At 43.8% G+C, this 18823-nt stretch overlaps 1 protein-coding gene across 1 annotated transcript in view; it reads right to left on the bottom strand.

Moving 5' to 3' along the window:
- Positions 1–14857: 14857 nt before the first annotated feature.
- LOC308304253 (lysosomal proton-coupled steroid conjugate and bile acid symporter SLC46A3) overlaps positions 14858–18823 on the bottom strand; it is a 52899-nt gene continuing 48933 nt past the window's right edge. The window contains exon 7 of the transcript XR_013963049.1: positions 14858–14904. The gene's annotated coding sequence lies outside the window, so the exon portion shown is untranslated. The remainder of the gene's footprint in view (positions 14905–18823) is intronic.

Genomic DNA, 18823 nt, shown 5'->3' on the forward strand with positions numbered 1-18823 from the left:
CAACTCTCAGTTATTTTAGAACTTGTTGAAATGTGCTACACAAATAAACTTGCCAAGTGCCTTTCAGACCAAATATCTTTCAGAAAATAGACGATTGACAAGCTCACAACGCGTTGCGAAGTGGCGTGTAGTTTAGGGCACTGGTTCCCAAACCTTTTAGCTTGCGGGGTGCATATCATATCCCTAAAGCGTTCCACTAATGCACTGTGGGCCTAATTGAAATCCCTGCATCCCCTGTTGACCTGATGCCATAGAGAACACAGGGACACATTCACGTTTATCATCTCTATCTCCAGTGCTACCGTTAGCCTGTGACCTCCATGTGTCCCTCTGCATGTGACCGGGAGCACGTAGGGACCATTATCCACACTGGAGTTGTACTAAACGCTTTACCAGAGTCACACACACACACACACACACACACACACACACACACACACACACACACACACACACACACACACACACACACACACACACACACACACTCCAAAGTTACATTTGTAACGTGTCTCTGCACACACGGTAAACAGCTCACTTTAGACAGTAAACATTCCCTCTACACAGAGTCACAAAACTCTGCACAGCAAAATCATTTGTAAATCAACACTTTGATTTATTTATAAGTGTGTGTGTGTGTGTGTGTGTGTGTGTGTGTGTGTGTGTGTGTGTGTGTGTGTGTGTGTGCAGCAAACACATACACACACCCACACACAGTGTATAGTGTGACTTGAAATCAACACAGGAAGAGGTCAAATGGGTCTGTCTGATAATTCTCGCAAATCGTGAACCAATCGTCCTCCAAATGTACACATTGCCAGTAGGCCAAGGAAGTACCTCCATGCATTTCCCCCCACGTTATATATATATATATATATATATATATATATATATATATATAAAAAGACAAACTCACACTGCCTCTTTATAGGAAGGGGCCGCACACTCCAAAGAAGGATGATGGACAGGATTCAATGCTTCATTTCTTTTTGGAGCTGTGTGAAGCACAGGCTCCCTATACGTGGCTGTGTGGGTCTGTCTGTCTGTCTGTCTGTGTGTGTGTCTGTGTGTATGTAGCCTGAACTTCCTAAACTTCGGCACGCCACTAGTCCCACAGTTTTGCCACCACACACTCGCGCCATATGTCAAATCGACCGCCTTACTCGGGAATCGTGGGCTATTACTTTTCTAAGAGAAAGGTTCTATAGTTTAATTGATATTAATTTATTAGTGAATTAATTTTCCCCATTGACTTATAATGGGAATCGCAAAAACTCACATTCAATTATTTGTCTCTCGCAAACCATAGGGGCTAGAGTTTCAAGACTTGGAGAGGAGGTTCATAATGATTTCAAGGATTAAATAAAAAATAATTGTGTCATTTGGCCGCATGGTGGCGCCATAACACCCCACTTTACGTTTTGGCCTGTAACTCTTGAACCGTAGGTCGGAAAATTAAAAATATTTTTTCCCTGGATTCCTTGGGTCATGACGCATCTCCCCATATAGGCCACGCCCATTTGCGCCATGATAGATTTTCCGCCATCTTGAATTTTCTCCAAAACACACTTTTTGCTCCTTTTCCTACATATTTTCTTCAAATGTCACAAAAATCGGTACACATGATCCACACACACACACACACACACACACACACACACACACACACACACACACACACAGCTCCACTTCACACGGGTGTGATTTTTATTGAGCAAAAGCACGACGCGTTTCGCCGTGTGGCTTCGTCAAGTGCTATACACACACATATATATATATATATATATATATATATATATATTAGGGTTGGGGGCGGTAACCGCCGTACCGCCGTACCGCGCTATACCGAGGTCTACCGCGGTGTCAGTGTGCTTACCGCGGTAAAAAGACAAAAAAAAGGTCTATTTTTTATTGGAAAACAAGCGAGTTTTAAAACGGGGGAGAAGCGAGGACCGCATGCGCTCCATGCCGCTCTGCTCTGGGCCGTGTACCACATGTTTGGAAGCCACGTCACTCAGACACAGACCTGCACACAGTGCACAGGGCAGGAGAGTACGGAGCACAACTCTATGACGGAGCAGCATAAACTTTCTCTGTAATCCACTCGACACAAGGATGTTAATACATATCTTGTGTTGTGGCATATCTTTTTTTATTCATACAGATTACTGGCGGAGCGCGGGCCGCGTGGACTAAAACCGAAAATGAAACAATTTTACTTTTTCCACCGCATCACACGTTATGCCCCGTCCGGCGGCGCGTCGGCGATTTTATAACCTTTTCTGTCAAGTCTTGTAACTAAAACCTGTATATAGCAGCACTCAATCACTGCGATTTGAGAGTTGAGACGTGACGTGAGTTTACAGAATCACTGTACACGATCTGACTACCCTTCCTCTTCTGGTTTGTAGCTAGCCTACGTTACTATGGTAACCCGACAGTGCAGAAGCTCAGAACGCGTTGCGGATGCGATGTGTTGTGAGCTTGTAGATCTGCTCCTTTCAAAGCCATACCCGCTGTGCTGTATGGAGAAGTATAACTCGGGCAGTCAGGCTGTGGAGAGGCGACTTTTTAGCCTAGTTCCAGACCCTGAATCGCTAGCCACACCCCTTTAATTTTTTTGTTTCTGCGATTCAGGTCTAGAATCGCTCTCAATGAGGAGGCCTGCCTCGGTTGAAAATCCAAACGGGCGAATCAGCGTCGTGAATCAGCGTCTTGTGATCAGCGTGGGTGGGGGTTTCCCAGAACTCATGTGTGTTTCCAAGTACACCAGCGCCGCCGCCGTACCGTACCGCACATCGTGTCGCGGTAAAATGCGGTAAATTGCGGTAAAATGCGATCGTATCGATCTCGCTATGAAACACCAGTAGCAGGCATGCTTTGGTTAGCAAGTAGCACTAGCAAGCAACAGGTTAGCCACTAGCCAGCCAGGCACACATAACAACACTATGTCATGTGTTGGTCGGTGAACCAATCGATGAACAGTGCCTCATTTCGGCAACGCCCATCCCTGCAAAGGCTGTGGGCGGAACTGACTTCAGACTGAATAATGAAGTGAAACGAAATGTCAATTCAGGCTGAGTGTCAGGCTAGCGACTTTTGGGAAGATGATTGCAATATTTTGGCTAATCGCCGAACCTTAATTAATAGATACGGGGGTGCGGTAATTACCGCAGTACCGGCGGTAAATGGGAAGACGGTAATCGCGGTAACAAAATGTCGATACCGCCCCAGGCCTAATATATATATATATATATATATATATATATATATATACACGTTACGTGATAGATGACTGACGTTATAGACTGGCCACATAAAGTCAGAGGTCCACACTATTCATGCAGACCCGTCTTGATTTCTAGAAGTCATAGTCATTGCAGGCTCCAGTTGGAGATGCCTCTGACAACGTCATGACGTTGTGGAGTAAAGAAATTTGTACCATGTCAGATAACATGTCACAGAGGCCAAACCGTGGCAATCCGATCTACTCACTCTTCCCCCGACAGCTTGGCACTCAATAAGGTCCCAAATATTTAGAGCCTCGTGTCTGCCTTCTAAACACCCTTGCTATGTGACATATTTATTAAATTACTGTGCTTCATCTCACCAAGAAAAAAAGAATTAAGAGCACAGCACATCCAGCCAAATTACGAGCATTTTTCCACTAACTGCATTATAGCCCTGATGCCTTTGATTCAAAACAGAAGGGAGGTGGGGCTTTGGAAGCATGTATGACATTTGTTAAATCATCTCCGTAAAGCATTGTGACTTGTGAGGAAATCATGTACACTGCTCTTGCACGGTCCAAACTCGAGGTAAGCCACTTTGTGTGCAATGAGGTGTTTTTCTGGAAACAGTCTGGTGGCTTTACAAAGAATGCTGGATACCATATGAGCTACTAGTACTTATGATTATGAATGTCCCCCCAACACAACCACAATGGAGGACATTTTGTCATTAAATGCAGAAAACAGATAGTAATCTTGATGTGTGTGTGTGTGTGTGCGTGCATGTGTGCGTGCGTGCGTGCGTGCGTGCGTGCGTGTGTGTGTGTGAACTGAACTGTGTGAATTCATCTTTCTCATTTAGTCATAACAACTGCAGTAGCAATTGTTGCAGTGTGTCCGAGAATGAATTGTTTTGGACAAAAAGGCAGCCGTGATATCATAACTGATGCCCGGGGCAGCCAACACTGCTGGTTTATTGTTCATAAACTCATAAACTTCTACATCCGTTTATGATTTCCCATAAACTAGTTCATGCAGAAATGGGAGTGATGAAAAGAAAGAAAGAAAAAACATTTAAAACCAGTAAGACTCCCTAATTCGGGAGATAAGCGACCATCAGGTTGCATACACAAACTTTAGAAGGCAATCTTAGCCAATCAGGAGGGAATATGGGAAATGGGACAGATCCATGTTGATGACATGACCTTAGAGATACTGTGTACCGCTTTGCTTGATTTTAGGGCAAAATCTGTAGGAGCAGTTTTGCAAAAATCGGCCTGATGGTGGCGCTAGAAGAAGGCCATGTGAGAAATGAGGGGCGGCAGTTGTGAGTTGTGAATGACAAAGTTTGGCATCGTATGGGCAACAGTGCCGGAGATAAGAGTAGGGCAAAAGTGTGACGTGACGGACAGACAGACGGACAGACAGCCGGTGGAGATTTTCATAGTAACTTGCGACCTGATGGTCGCAATAATAATCTTTTCTTGCTAAACCGCTACAATTACAATTTGCTACCGTGTGCCAGAGAAGATTGGTGATGATGTCAGACTGTTCAACTATAGAGAGCGCTAGATTGTTTACTGGATGGTAGAACCTTTTAAAATCAAAAGTCTACAGAAGGCTAAACGGTAACCTTTGCTCTCTGCAGTAGGTGGGTAACATTCGTGTTGCTTTGAATGCATGCACTGCTGCTTGATGCTTATATAATGCAGGACTTGTTTCTGGGGATATGGCGGAACATACAGTGTCAGGAAAAAGGCTGCAAAATGCAATAGACAATGCAAAGCAGCATTATAAGTGGAAGCTCAATTCCAACAGCATAATGTGCATGGTGTGGTGTTACAGATCAGATGATGGTGTGTTCCACACCCCTGCAGGACATGAAGATGGTGCTGCTGAAAAGAGTAAAGATCAGGAAAGCACTCAGATGACACCCCCGGACGGGTCATCAAGACCTGCCCAGTGTTCAGCCACATTCAACCTCTTGGTCCCCAGGAGGTCCAACATTGTCACCATACTCAAGATCAAAAACACCTCCCCAGCCAGCCAAAGGCTTGTAAAAGACCATAGCTATTTGAGTCTCTCTCCCTAGCACCTTGGACCTTGGGACAATTTGCCTTCCGTGTCAATACTGTAGATCCATCAACAACACCATCTCCCAGGTTCTGCATGCCACTCTCTCCTACCTCTTCTACAACAACAAGGAAGGGGGCTATGTTAAGATGTTATGTATTGACTACAGCTCTGCCTAACAATATAGTCCCCAACAGGTTGGCTAACAAACTGGTTAACCGGGGATTGAAGCATGTGCTGTGTGTCTGGGTCGTGGACATTTTTGTTCGCCAGCAGGCGGGCAGGGTGGTCTAGGTACCACCCTAAATGTACCTCTGCTGTACTAGTCTGGAATCAGACGAATCCGATGGTGCAAAAAATTTGCCTTGGCGGATTTGGGTCCAGCTAAATCACTCAAATCCATTTCCTCACCCCAAAGAGTTGGGTGATTCTCATGACCCAGTATTGGTCTGGTCTAAACAATTGTGTCTAGACCCATTTTTTAACCCGTCCCTTGGAAAACAACCTTCCATATCTCATATCCACGCAGCGACGCAGGGATATAGTATGACTACTCAAGGCTCCTGCTGTCTCCAGATACACCCATTCACTGGTACAGACCACGCCTTCAAACCAAACACTGTTAAACATTCTTTATTTAGAAAAGAAGGAGATGGAACCTGTCAGGATGATAATTGGTTATGCATGGATGGAATGGCGGGGGGGGGAAGGGCGGGGGGGAAGAGAATGAGGATGTCGCTGAGTAGCGGATGGGAAGGGAAGGATAGGGAGTGGGGTATGAAGGTGAGGTTGAGTGGGCTGTGATGTGAGGACGGGGAAGGTGAGGAAGGGGGAGTGAAGATAGGGGGGGAGATGATAAGGGGCACGGATGGCGACAGTGAAAGGGGGAGGTGAGGATCTTGGGATCTGAGAGCGATGGCGTTCATATCAGCAGTCGTCCGTGGACTGGCCATCACTCCGAGACCCCCATCTGGAACCTGAAACTGGAAAAGTATGTTAGTACGGTAAGATGGGAGGGAGGGTGGGATGCGAAGTACTAAGCACGAGAGACAGGAAGGACTGGCAGGTTTAAATACACCTCCTTATTGGCAATGGGTGGAGCATGAATCAGTTACCATGGCATCTGTGCCACTGTGGATGGCAAGGGTGGAGCTATGATCAGTTACCATGCATGGCATATAATTTGAGGGAGGAGTCGACTCAGTTACCGTGGTGATAGATAAATTTGTCACTTGGGTAGTAGGGAATAGGGATGAGTAGAAGAGAGAATGTAATTACATCTCATTTATTTGAAGGCGTAGTCTTCCTCCTGAACATACGTTGTACCAACTCTATCAACTGTGTGGCCAAAAACAGCTCCGACACCAATGTCATGTTGGCTGATAACACAGTGGTGGAGCCTGAGGGCCCTATCTCAAACAATGACAAGGGGGCTTACTGTATCTGGAGGGAGTAGCAGACCTGTCACAGCGATGACAGGAAAAAGGAGATGATCATGGACGCAACAGGTGTTTGAAGATGGCAAAAATCATTATTAAGGACAAACATCACCCCGGCATGTGACTGGCTAGTGCCTGAGGTGTCTCAAATCCCTGGGATCAAGGCTCAGGGATTCACTGCCCTGAACTAGGACAAGGACACAGAAAAAAACTACATTCAATCTGTAAATACCCTTGTAGATTTGCTGACAGTACATTGTTTCTTTGCACTAATGTACTGTACATAGTAAGTGCATTTACCGTATGTGTAACTGTACCTCGTAAATTATATTTTTTCTTTTTTTACGGTATGTTGGTGGTGGGCCTTATTGTGTGCTTATGTAGAATTACTTTTTGTAAACATTTCAACTTAACTCTTGACCTTATTTGATCTTAGAAGTCCATCAGCCCCTCCAAGATATTTCTGTCCCTTCGTAGCAACAATGATGTCTGTCATACTGACAGGCTAATGCTAGTTCCCTTGAAGGGGCCGATGACATCATCTTCAGTCAATCAGACCATGGATGTGAGGTTTTTAAGATGCAGAGGAATCAAGATGACATGTTGACCAGGATGGTTCAGGCCAGGGCACTCCGTTTCTCAAACAGTGTGTGTGTGTGTGTGTGTGTGTGTGTGTGTGTGTGTGTGTGTGTGTGTGTGTGTGTGTGTGTGTGTGTGTGTGTGCGCGTGCGTGCGTGCGTGTGTTTTTCTTCATGAAGGGTGTGTTGTGCCTGTTCAGTGTTCACCCATGGATTCTCACAATAATTTGTAAGGTAGGTAGCAGCTCTTTTCCTGCTGGATTGAGCTGAGATCTTTTGGAATAGGCCTAGTGATTTCATAGTGAACAAAAAAAAGCTGTGTCCCGGTGTGAAACCAGTTGAGAACCACTGCTCCTGGATACTGGCATGTGAAATATAATATATGTGGTTATGTGGTCTCTCGCAGCTATTCTCCTTCCTACTGTTTCTTCTTTTTTCTCTGCCTCTCACACATCTCGCTCTCCTTTTTCCCCCCCCTAATTGTAACTTCTGCTCTCGTGTTTGTGCCTCCGAGGCATGTCTTGCTTGCCTTGCCTCTGAAATATGACTGCGCTTTTGCAGAGGCAGTCTGTTTTATGTTGACGGAGTGTGTCGGGGCGAGGGGTGAAGGAGCTGCGACGGAGGGATTTGGGGATATTGGGGTTGTGGTAAATGGGGTTTCACTTGTTCCTCTTCCAGGCGACCAGCGCTTTACTCTTAAAGTTTTCCATGCGTTCAGGCAAGGCGGTTATTATACAGTACAGCTACTGGAGCAAACACACAGTACTGTATGGCGCATGCACACTATATGCATGAACACAGTCAGATACTCATGCTGTATAGCCTATACATATGCGTAACACACACGCACGCACGCACGCACGCACGCACACACACACACACACACACACACACACACACACACACACACACACACACACACACACACACACACACATACCGGTATACATTTATGTCCACATTAAGTGATACAATGCATGACAATTGTACAGCACAACGTGTGTTGGACTTTTTTTTTTCTTTTCACGTTCAGAGTCCATCATACAAGTCTGCAAATTCAGAGTTACGACTGCACAAATCTTAATATACAACTGCTCAACATCAGAAAGGTCTTCAAATAACATTGAAACTGAACTATCTCCATAGTAGTACAACACTACGAGAAGGGCTCAGTATATAGGATGTTTGAATGGTCACTGGGATTCCCATCATTCCTTGCACGAACACACGCACACCACCTTGTTTTGCGCGTGTGCGCGCGCGTGTGTGTGTGTGTGTGTGTATGTGACCACGAACGAACCAGCAAATCTGCTGCAGTGCTTAGACTGCCCACCGGTCCTCCACATCACAAGGAACCACTAATTTCTCAGCTCTGTAATCAGTGCACGCAGGACTATTTTAGTGCAATCTGACTATGGATTAGACAGCAAATTGCCAGGGATAGAGAACGTTTCCATGGAGAGGATGGAAGTTGCTCGTGAGGAAGAATAAACAAAGAGCTAGATTAAGATTAGATGTGACTGTCTTGAGAATGGTGGTGGCAGGCAGCTGGGAGGTGTGCGACTGTGCGTGTGCGTGAGCAGGGCCGGGAGCGCTGTGGCCGTGCAGGTTGCGCATGCATGTGCCGTGGCTGCGCATGTGCATTGACGGCGAAAACTCTGGCCGCAGACCCACTGAGCATTTCTCAGGCTATTAGACATCTAAAATATATGTAAATAAATGCTTGGCTAAAACCGGGTTATAACTGGTGTAAAGGTGACAGTTTTTTCAACGGCCATATATACAGTAGAGGGTCTATACATACCGTAGATGCATTAAAAAAAAAAAAACTTATCAACGTGTAGACTAAGCCTAAAAAATCAAACCTCGGTTCGAAGTGGAGCGGTGAATCTGTGTGTGTGTGTGTGTGTGTGTGTGTGTGTGTGTGTGTGTGTGTGTGTGTGTGTGTGTGTGTGTGTGTGTGTGTGTGTTTGTGCCTGCACAACAGCGCCCCTCCTTTAACTTGTGTGGCCACTCAAGGTATTGCCAGGCTACAGACATACCCAGCCAGCCAGCCAGCCAGCCAGCCAGCCAGCCAGCCAGCCAGCCACATAGCCAGCCACGGACATACCTGTCTATTGGGAGCGCTTTCACCGCTCCAAAAAACTTTCACTTTTAGACCAGTTATAACCGGGTTTTAGACGGACGTCTAATAGCCGACTATGGTTTAGTTGGGGAGTTAAACAGTTTCCGCTAATAAACTAATAAACAGATTAAATTTGGGCAAAATGAAAAACTGGCTTCCTCTCTGTGTGAAAATGCTAATGGTATGGGTGCTGGGAACAGAGAGTGTGAGTGACTTTGTAAAATTATTTGTAGCCAGGATATAGTCAGAATGCAAGTTGTATCCAAAGAGCCATTGAATCTGCATCACTTAAAGGCTATCCAAATCAAATGTCGTTTTTGACCTCTGTTGAATTTATAGTAAATTATATTATTTATTATGATATAGCTAAATGACAATAAATGTAATTATTTATATAGTTGTGTTCACATTAATTACAGCCATTCTTCTTCTAAAATCCCCTCAGGACCGGTCAGTCAAGTCAAGTTATTTATAGCTAGCACATTTAAAAACATCAGCAGTTGACCCGAAGTGCTTTCCAAAAGTCCTATAGCAACATTACAGTATGTTCAACTAAAATAAAGCATGTTGTCTATGTACGATGTGTCACCTAATAATGTCTATGATATGAAATCTAGACAACGTGTCACCATAATGTCTACAAACAGTATATGAATATAGCCAATGTGTCACCATAATGTCTGTATGATTAAATATAGACAATGCGTCACCATAATAACAAAAAGGCACAGCCAGTTAAAACAAACACACAATGCATTGTAGCTCTTTGTCAGACCACAGCATACTAATAATGCACTCAAACAGATATGTCACACCTCAGTAATAAACATTTTACATGGCAACAGTTTAAACAGAGAGTTACACTTTGGCCTCTGCTTTGTCACAATAGAATTGTTGTATAATCATTCCCAGAGGATTTTCCAATGCAAATACCGGTATACACTAAAGGTGTTCTATTATAAAAGCTTTCTGAAGGAGGTGCAGATTCCGTGAGAGCCAGCCCAGAATTTTCTTCAAGTGATGGATGTGAAATACATTGTAAAATGCTGTTGGGAATTACAACATGTATTCTGTAACTCTGACTGTTTTTACAGTATTCATAGGGAAACAGATGCTAGCATTGTCCTGCACATCGCTCTAACATGAGAATGAATGCTAATCTTCCTCTCAACTTTCTCTCACACCTGCAACCCCACATTTTTACATTTATATTATACTACAAGCTCGGCCACCCGAGCGTCTAGCCGGGGACCGGCCTATTCGGGAACGATGTACATAGGGAATGAATGCCCCGCCCTTTAATGCAAACCCCATTATACCTGTTGCCATAGGACCCGTTTTGAACATTGCATACATTTTATGCCCATATATGGAGATCTATGTATCTGCCTGACGGGCGGCCGAGCGTTTAGTCAGGAACCGGCCTACTCGGGAACGATGTCTGTTTGCCTGTGTCCATTTATGCCCATATATGGATATATCTGTATCTGTCTGTCTGCGTCCATTTTATATCCATATATGGAGATCTCTGTATCTGTCTGTCTGTGTCCCTCTTATGCCCGTGTATGTGCCGGTTCCAGAAAACCCTGATGTCAGACATCAGCTCCGCATACGGAGATTCCGATCCTTTCGCGCTGGTTCCGGAAAACCGCGTATCGGGTCAGGGGAACACGTGTGCCGAATTTGAGGCCGGTGGTTCTGTTGTCATAGGACCCGTTTGCCTGTGTCCATTTATGCCCATATATGGAGATATCTGTATCTGTCTGTCTCATCCATTATATGCCCATATATGGAGATCTCTGTATCTGTCTGTCTGTTTCCCTTTTATGCCTGTATATGGAGATCTCTGTATCTGTCTATGCATGCTTTTTCTTGCATATGACACTGGACCGTGAACCTCTCTACCAACTGTCGTAACTGTAGCCCTTACAGCTTCCAAGAGAAAAATACTTGAATGGGAGCAGTCAAATCTTTCCATTCAACACGCAAATTTAACAATAAGCAAGATGTATTACCTTGCTTATTCTAAGTCACTCTGGATTAAGAGCGTCTGCTAAATGCCTAAATTGTAAATTGTAATGAACTAATAAATGAATATAAATGAGTTTAAAACTAGTAAAATATAAGCACACCATTCCTGATCAAGCCAGTCGATTTGTCATAATTGCTTGCGTGTGCCGTGAAAACTGCACAGCTAGGTTTTGGGTTGCTCTACACTATAATAAATGTGAACGAAAACAACTGTGTTTGTTGCCTATTAGGCATTAGGCAACCACACTAATTAAAGAAAAAAAAAAAGATCCGGTCCTCCGACTTGATGCTTAACCAGATCCATTTGTGGACATCATACTGAAGACTGCTGTCTCATTAATCAGAGTGTGTCAGGACAAGCTGACACAGTCATAAATGTTTCTTAAGTCGAGCACATGCATGCTTCAGAGACCCACAAACTCATCCCGGGTATTCCCGGGGTCCTAATGCCTCGCAGAGGCTGCGGTGGCATCTGTCACGGAAATGACTTCAGCTTATTAGTTTGTCTAATGGGTGAAAGTATGAAAAACTGTCAGAATCCCTTCATGGCTTTTAACGCTCCATAATATTTATTGGATCTGACTGCTGTAACATATTATGCTAATCTGATGAAAATATGAAATTGGTTCACACGAAGAGAAACAGAAACAGACATGCACAAACTCACCGCGCGCACATTATCTGCTCACAAGTTTGAAATCGTTGTGAGGACTTGCCGATGCTTTCGAATGACTAAATCCATTCTCTTAACCTCTCTGACCCCAGACCATACCTATTCTAACCCTATACCAAACCTGGACTTTAAACTTGAACCTATGTGATTGTGATCCTCATCACAAATAGGGGTAACCCCAAATAGTGCACAAGGACCCACAAAATGTAATTTTGTGTGGAATTGTCCCTCATCTTTCCATTCTTGTGAGGACATCTGGTCTCCACAAATATGCACGCGCACACACACACACGTACGCACGAACACACGCAAGCATGCACGCACGCACGCACGCACGCACGCACGCGCACACACACACACACACACACACACACACACACACACACACACACACACACACACACACACACACACACACACACACACACACACACACACACACACACACACACACAAGAAGAGCATTTGAGTAACTATAGTATTTCAACACTATGAAAACATTGAGAAGGACATGCATCTTTTTCTCTTTTAGATTGGACTGTTTTTCATCAACTAAAATGAGATTTTACTACATGGCAAATATATTAACCATGCTATTTGGCCCTCAACGCCGTACAACCACACGTCTCTGCTCGTTAGTCAAAGGAACCTTACAGAAATATAATTATATAGTGACCTATTTAGATAGCTATAATAGATATATTTGTATGATGTATTTTAAACATATTAGATATTATATATACATAATATTGTATACAGATAGTCTCTCAAAACATTTCGCAGCCTTTTGTGCCATTATGAAAAATACATTTCTATTCAGATAAATATAATTTTTTCCCCTCTTCCTTTTTTTGCAATATGGGATTTGGCCAGCTCAACGCGTATAACCACACGTCATCACTTGTTAGTCAACAGAGGATACAGAGTGCTGGTAACCTCACACAGATCTTAGAGCAGATGTATGGAAGTGACGCCAAATCCTTACAAAGAATAAGCTGTGGCTAGAGCAGCAATAGGGGGTCATAAATTAATTTTAGGAATAACATCATTGTGCAACAAATCTTTATAGGTCTGCCTTGAGATTAGCTACACATCATGCAGGTCACAGGGTCACCAGGGCTCGGCCATGCAATAAGCGCTCAGTTTGTACAATCAAGTATTGATTAATTAAGCTCCTTGATAACTTCTCCAGTAAATGAATTCGTTCCGTCAGATCCGCATAGCCTCATCCTTTTGTTTTGATCCGATGAATAGATGACTAATCTCAGTTAACAGTTCTGTTGTGGGATTCTAGCACTTGAACACACCCTATAAAATCCCCTGGATTTACACACGTTGAGTTGAGGACATGGTTCCACATGACATGGCTTTTCAGCAAGTTTTTGTTGCTTTAGGTGTAGGTGATGGAACAATTGCAGCTTTGTCCTGGTCCATGGAACAAATGATTTACTTTTCATGCTGATTAGGGCATGGCAGTGGGTGCGGCCTGTCCCAAAATGGACATAACTTCTGAAGAGATTAACATAACACCATGATACTGTTAAGGTTCATCATAGATTTTATACTTTTTAATGTATTTTATTTTTATGCTTATTTTATTACTAACTGAAATATGTTTTGCACGCGATGCGATGCCACCAGGGTGATTGGAGAGGGTGAGCGAGTGAGTGGGTTTGGGAGGGATTGTAGAGTTGAGGAATTGTTCATTCATTTATACTAAAATCATTGTGTAAAAAGTATAATTGATCACTCAATTTACTGCTGTAATGTGAAAACTGAAAATGAACCTTGTTATAATAGAAAAAGCAAAGGGTTCATCATGGCCTCAAACATCAATTAACACAAGGATTTCCATGTCTAATGTGGTCCATGGCCTATAATGCATATCAAAATGGTAGTCCTTGAAATTATAAAGTTGAGAATCTCAATCAAAAGGGGACGTGTCATCTGTTTTAACCACACGAGTATAGCCTATTCTGGTCAAGCCAGGCGAACATTCTGTGAATATACGTGACCATTAGCAGAATGTGCAAAAATAGCAGATTTACATGCTCACAATGCGTTGCAACGTGATGCATAAAGTAGATCTGAATTTTCAGAGAAGAAATTTGGTGTAGATGGGCAAAAGATAGTGGGCCAAGTATAGACCACTAGGGGACCCTGATTAAGATCTACACGTTCTCAACACCTTGCGCTGCGAAGCGTTGAGAGCTTGTAGATTGGCTATTTTCGACAAATATGTTTGGTGTAGGTAAAAAAGAGCATATCGACGATTTAAGTGTTTAAATGTCTGAAAATACACATTAACGTGAATCCAACATAGACTGATGACAGTGCTGTCAAACAAGTCTATGAATCTATCTATGAAATCGATGAAAATCTGCATCACACATTTATACTTCATCTCTCTCCTTGGGGTCCTTGGCCTGAAAACGTTGAAGACCCCTGATTTAAGGGGTTAATGTACTGTAGCTGTAGTCACCAAAAAATCAACATGTTCTCTCTCATCTCTCTGCTGACTTCCTCTGATCGTTAATCTAAGTGAAGTGACCCAACGTTATGAGCCTCAGGTGATTACCTTCATCATCCCGTTTCTCAATAACAGGCTCACTTTTGTGTAATCACCTCTAAGCTGCACACACGCACACACGCACACGCACACGCACACGCACACGCACACGCACACACACACACACACACACACACACACACACACACACACACACACACACACACACACACACACACACGTATGCTAAGCTCACCTGTGCTGTGAGTGGTTAATTTCCTGTCCATCTGAAACTAAGGAGAAGGTGGGACTGAGAACAAAGACAGGAAACAGTTTGAAAATCAGAAGGCTTTGATGGTTATGAGCTTATTGTGCTGTGCATGCAGTCTTTGAGCACTCTCGCACGCACACGCTTGTGTGTGTGTGTGTGTGTGTATACGCACACGCACGCACACTGAAATATGGGTGCCATGTGGGGTTGCGGGTGTGAGAGGAAGATTAGCAGGCAGTCTCATTTACAGACCATTAGCCTCAGTGCTGGCGGCAGCTTTGATGATGCTCTGCAAAGATGAATGTTCAGCCACCTCGCCCTGTGGTCCAGGTGCTCAGAAACCAAACCAATGTGAAAAGGCTCTGCTTATAACACTCAAAGAATATGACATTATTTTGTACAATTCTGGAATGCCACTTGGCCCGGCTGCCACTTTTAGGAAAGACACAAACAACTTCCCCCGGATGCCATGGATTCCTTTGTAAGTTGATTTACAAGGCATCTAAGACAGCATTCAGATGGCATTGGGTCATTATCATGGCAGAGCACCATGAGACAGCAGGGGGGATGCATTTTTATTTTATTAGAGCCTTGTGGCATTGTGTGGTCGGTCTTTCTTTCTTTCTTTCTTTCTTCCTTTCTTTCTTTCTTTCTTTCTTCCTTTCTTTCTTTCTTTCTATGTTTCTTTCTACGGTATGTTTCTTCCTTGATTTCTTTCTTCATCTGTCATAGTGCTGAACATGCCAGCATTGTCTTAGTTCTGGCTAATGGAATGTGCGACTGTGCGTGCGTGCGTGCGTGTGTGAGTGAGGGGAGAAGGAGCGAGAGGGAGAAGGGAATAAAGAAGTTGGAGTGTGTTTGATACAGGGAGGAGGCAAGTGAGTAATGAGTCTAGAAAACCTTGGGGGACAGCTACAGAACTGGGCCAAAATGCATACTGTGTGTCTGTGCGTGCGTGCGTGTGTGCGTGCGTGCGTGCGTGCGTGCGTGCGTGCGTGCGTGCGTGTGTGCGTGTGTGTGTGTGTGTGTGTGTGTGTGTGTGTGTGCGTGCGTGTGTGTATGTGTGTGTGTGTGTTCAGATGGGTCGTGTGTTTCTGCTGTGCGTCTGTGTATGTGTCTGCTGGTGTGTGTGAGTCTAATTTGGAATCAATCCACGGGGAGAAAATAAAACTGGTCTCCTCCTCCTCCCTCGGAGGACAGGCTGATCAGTCCCAGGCCACAGAGCAGATCTCGTTGCCTCAATGACTTTCAATTTTCAGGTGGTTTTGATTTGGGGAACGGTATCATCTTCAGATTGTTCAGCTCTCCTCCATCGTTGTGAATCTGGACCCACAACATTTCCATTGGAGCTCTTCTGACCTGTGTCTTCTGACGTTTGTTTTCTCCCTCTCTCTCTCTCTCTTTCTCTCTCTCTCTCTCTCGCGCTCTGTCTGTCTGCTGTTAGCAATCAGTCCAATCTCCAAAATGACTTAGTATTCTTCAGTTCTTTATTGCCAAAAAACACGATCGATCGACTTTTTCCATACTTTTACTGCAGAAAGAAATATATACCTATATTTAACGTATTGCATACAAACATTTGCTCACGTATTTATTTAATATTATACTCATATAATATAATATAACATGCAGTATGTTGTATCTCAATACTTTGGGGTATCTTTTGGTAAAACAAATAACTTAGCAAAATATGTGTATATTTTCGAACGTCTATGACATACACCCTATAGTTTGCTGCCAAAAAATCTTTTATTTATCTGGTTTGTTTTATTACATGCATATTTTTCTACTAAAAGGTGTAAAGTAGGTTTTATTTGGTCTTATACATTTTAGGTATATTCACATAAATCCTGTAAGGGTGTGACTTCATTATGGAAAATGTTTGTGTCGATGCTTTTATATCCCATCAAAGCTTGCTTTTTACAGCTATCATAACTCACAACGCACACGGCTGTTTAACTTCATTGTTTTGTCATCACCAGTACAAACAAACTCTGCATACGAGATGCACGTCCAGCTCACAGTAGATGAGAATCAATGGCGACTGGAGCACACAGTTGTTGTCTCCACCAGCCGAAGGCATGGGGGAGAGTATGTTTTCCCCTCCGTCCGTCCGTGCGTCCGTGCGTCCTCGCAGTTTGTGAGCACCTAATCTCAGTCGCCGTTGGTCCGGTCGCTGCCAAAGTGAGCACACACATTCCCTGGATGCCAATCTGGAACCTCTGCCCTAATTTTTTCAAATGGGCCTTATCTAGCGCCACCTAGTGGCCGATGTTCGCAAAACACATTTCTGTGCACTACTCTTACAGATTTTGTCCAAAAATCCTACAAATCGGTAGGCAGTATCTCGACAGTCATGTGATCGACACGGATCTATCCGAATTTGCATATTCCATCCTGATTGGCTAAAATTGGCTTCCAAAGTTTGTAGGATTGAGCCATTTTGAACAAAATGCCTCAAATCACAAATGCAAAGTGCAATTATCATGAAATCGCACACACACATTCCCACTAGGCCGAGGAAGAAATGCCACTTATTTTTTTTAAATCAGCCTCATGGTGGCGCTATAACAGGCCGATTCAGCCGAAGGCATGGGGGAGAGTATGTTTTCCCCTCCGTCCGTCCGTGTGTCCGTCCGTGCGTGCGTCCTCGCAGTTTGTGAGCACCTAATCTCAGTCGCCGTTGGCCCGGTCGCTGCCAAAGTGAGCACACACATTCCCTGGATGCCAATCTAGAACCTCTGCCCTAATTTTTTCAAATGGGCCTTTTCTAGCGCCACCTAGTGGCCGATGTTTGCAAAACACATTTCTGTGCACTACTCTTACAGATTTTGTCCAAAAATCCTACAAATCGGTAGGCAGTTTCTCGACAGTCATGTGATCGACACGGATCTATCCGAATTTGCATATTCCATCCTGATTGGCTAAAATTGGCTTCCAAAGTTTGTAGGATTGAGCCATTTTGAACAAAATGCCTCAAATCACAAATGCAAAGTGCAATTATCATGAAATCGCACACACACATTCCCACTAGGCAGAGGAAGAAATGCCACTTATTTTTTTTTTAAATCAGCCTCATGGTGGCGCTATAACAGGCCGATTTGTGGTTTTACCTATAACTCCACCAATCAGTTTCAAACTTTGTAAGCGCACTCCCTAGAGGCTAAGGATAAACCTTTGCCCTGCATTTTTCACATCAGCCTTTTATAGCGCCACCTTTGGGCCGACTTATGTAAAACGCATTTTTGGATATTACTCCTTGAGATTTTATCCAAAAATCACGCAAATCCGTACACAGTATCTCTATAGTCATGTGATCAAGTACGATCCGTCTGATATTTCATATTCCATCCTGATTGGCTAATATTAGCTTCCAAAGTTTGCAGGATTGCTCCGTTTTTGAACAAAATGCCTCAAATAATCAACCATGCTTGCGATTACCGTGAAATTTGCCACACATATTCCCACTAGGTCAAGGAACAAATGCTACCTTTTTCACATTGGCTTGTTATAGCGCCACCAGCAGGTAGACTTAGCAAAACATATTTTTGGAACAATGCTTCAAATCATGCATGCAGCGTCCGATAGCCATGAAAGATCTAAGGTGAAGAACACATGCCACCCTTTTTACATTGGCCTATAATACAGTAGCACCACCAGGACGCACGGCCTGGTGGAGACCTGTGCTCGGAAGAGCACTGCTTCTAGTTTGATACTTATTTATTAGGTACAACTACGGTTGAGCGTTATGACGCATGATGCGTCCTCACCGGAGTCAAACCACATGTCAAACTCCTGTTTAGCTATCAAATACTTCATTCAGCTCTGGGTTTAGCTTCTTTTAAGTCTCGGTCAATCTGTCTGACTGTCCTCGTACTGTTGTTGGTTCGTATA

This window comes from Nannobrachium achirus, assembly GCF_963921795.1.
Source record: "Nannobrachium achirus genome assembly, chromosome: 19".
In the NCBI taxonomy this organism is placed as follows: domain Eukaryota; kingdom Metazoa; phylum Chordata; class Actinopteri; order Myctophiformes; family Myctophidae; genus Nannobrachium; species Nannobrachium achirus.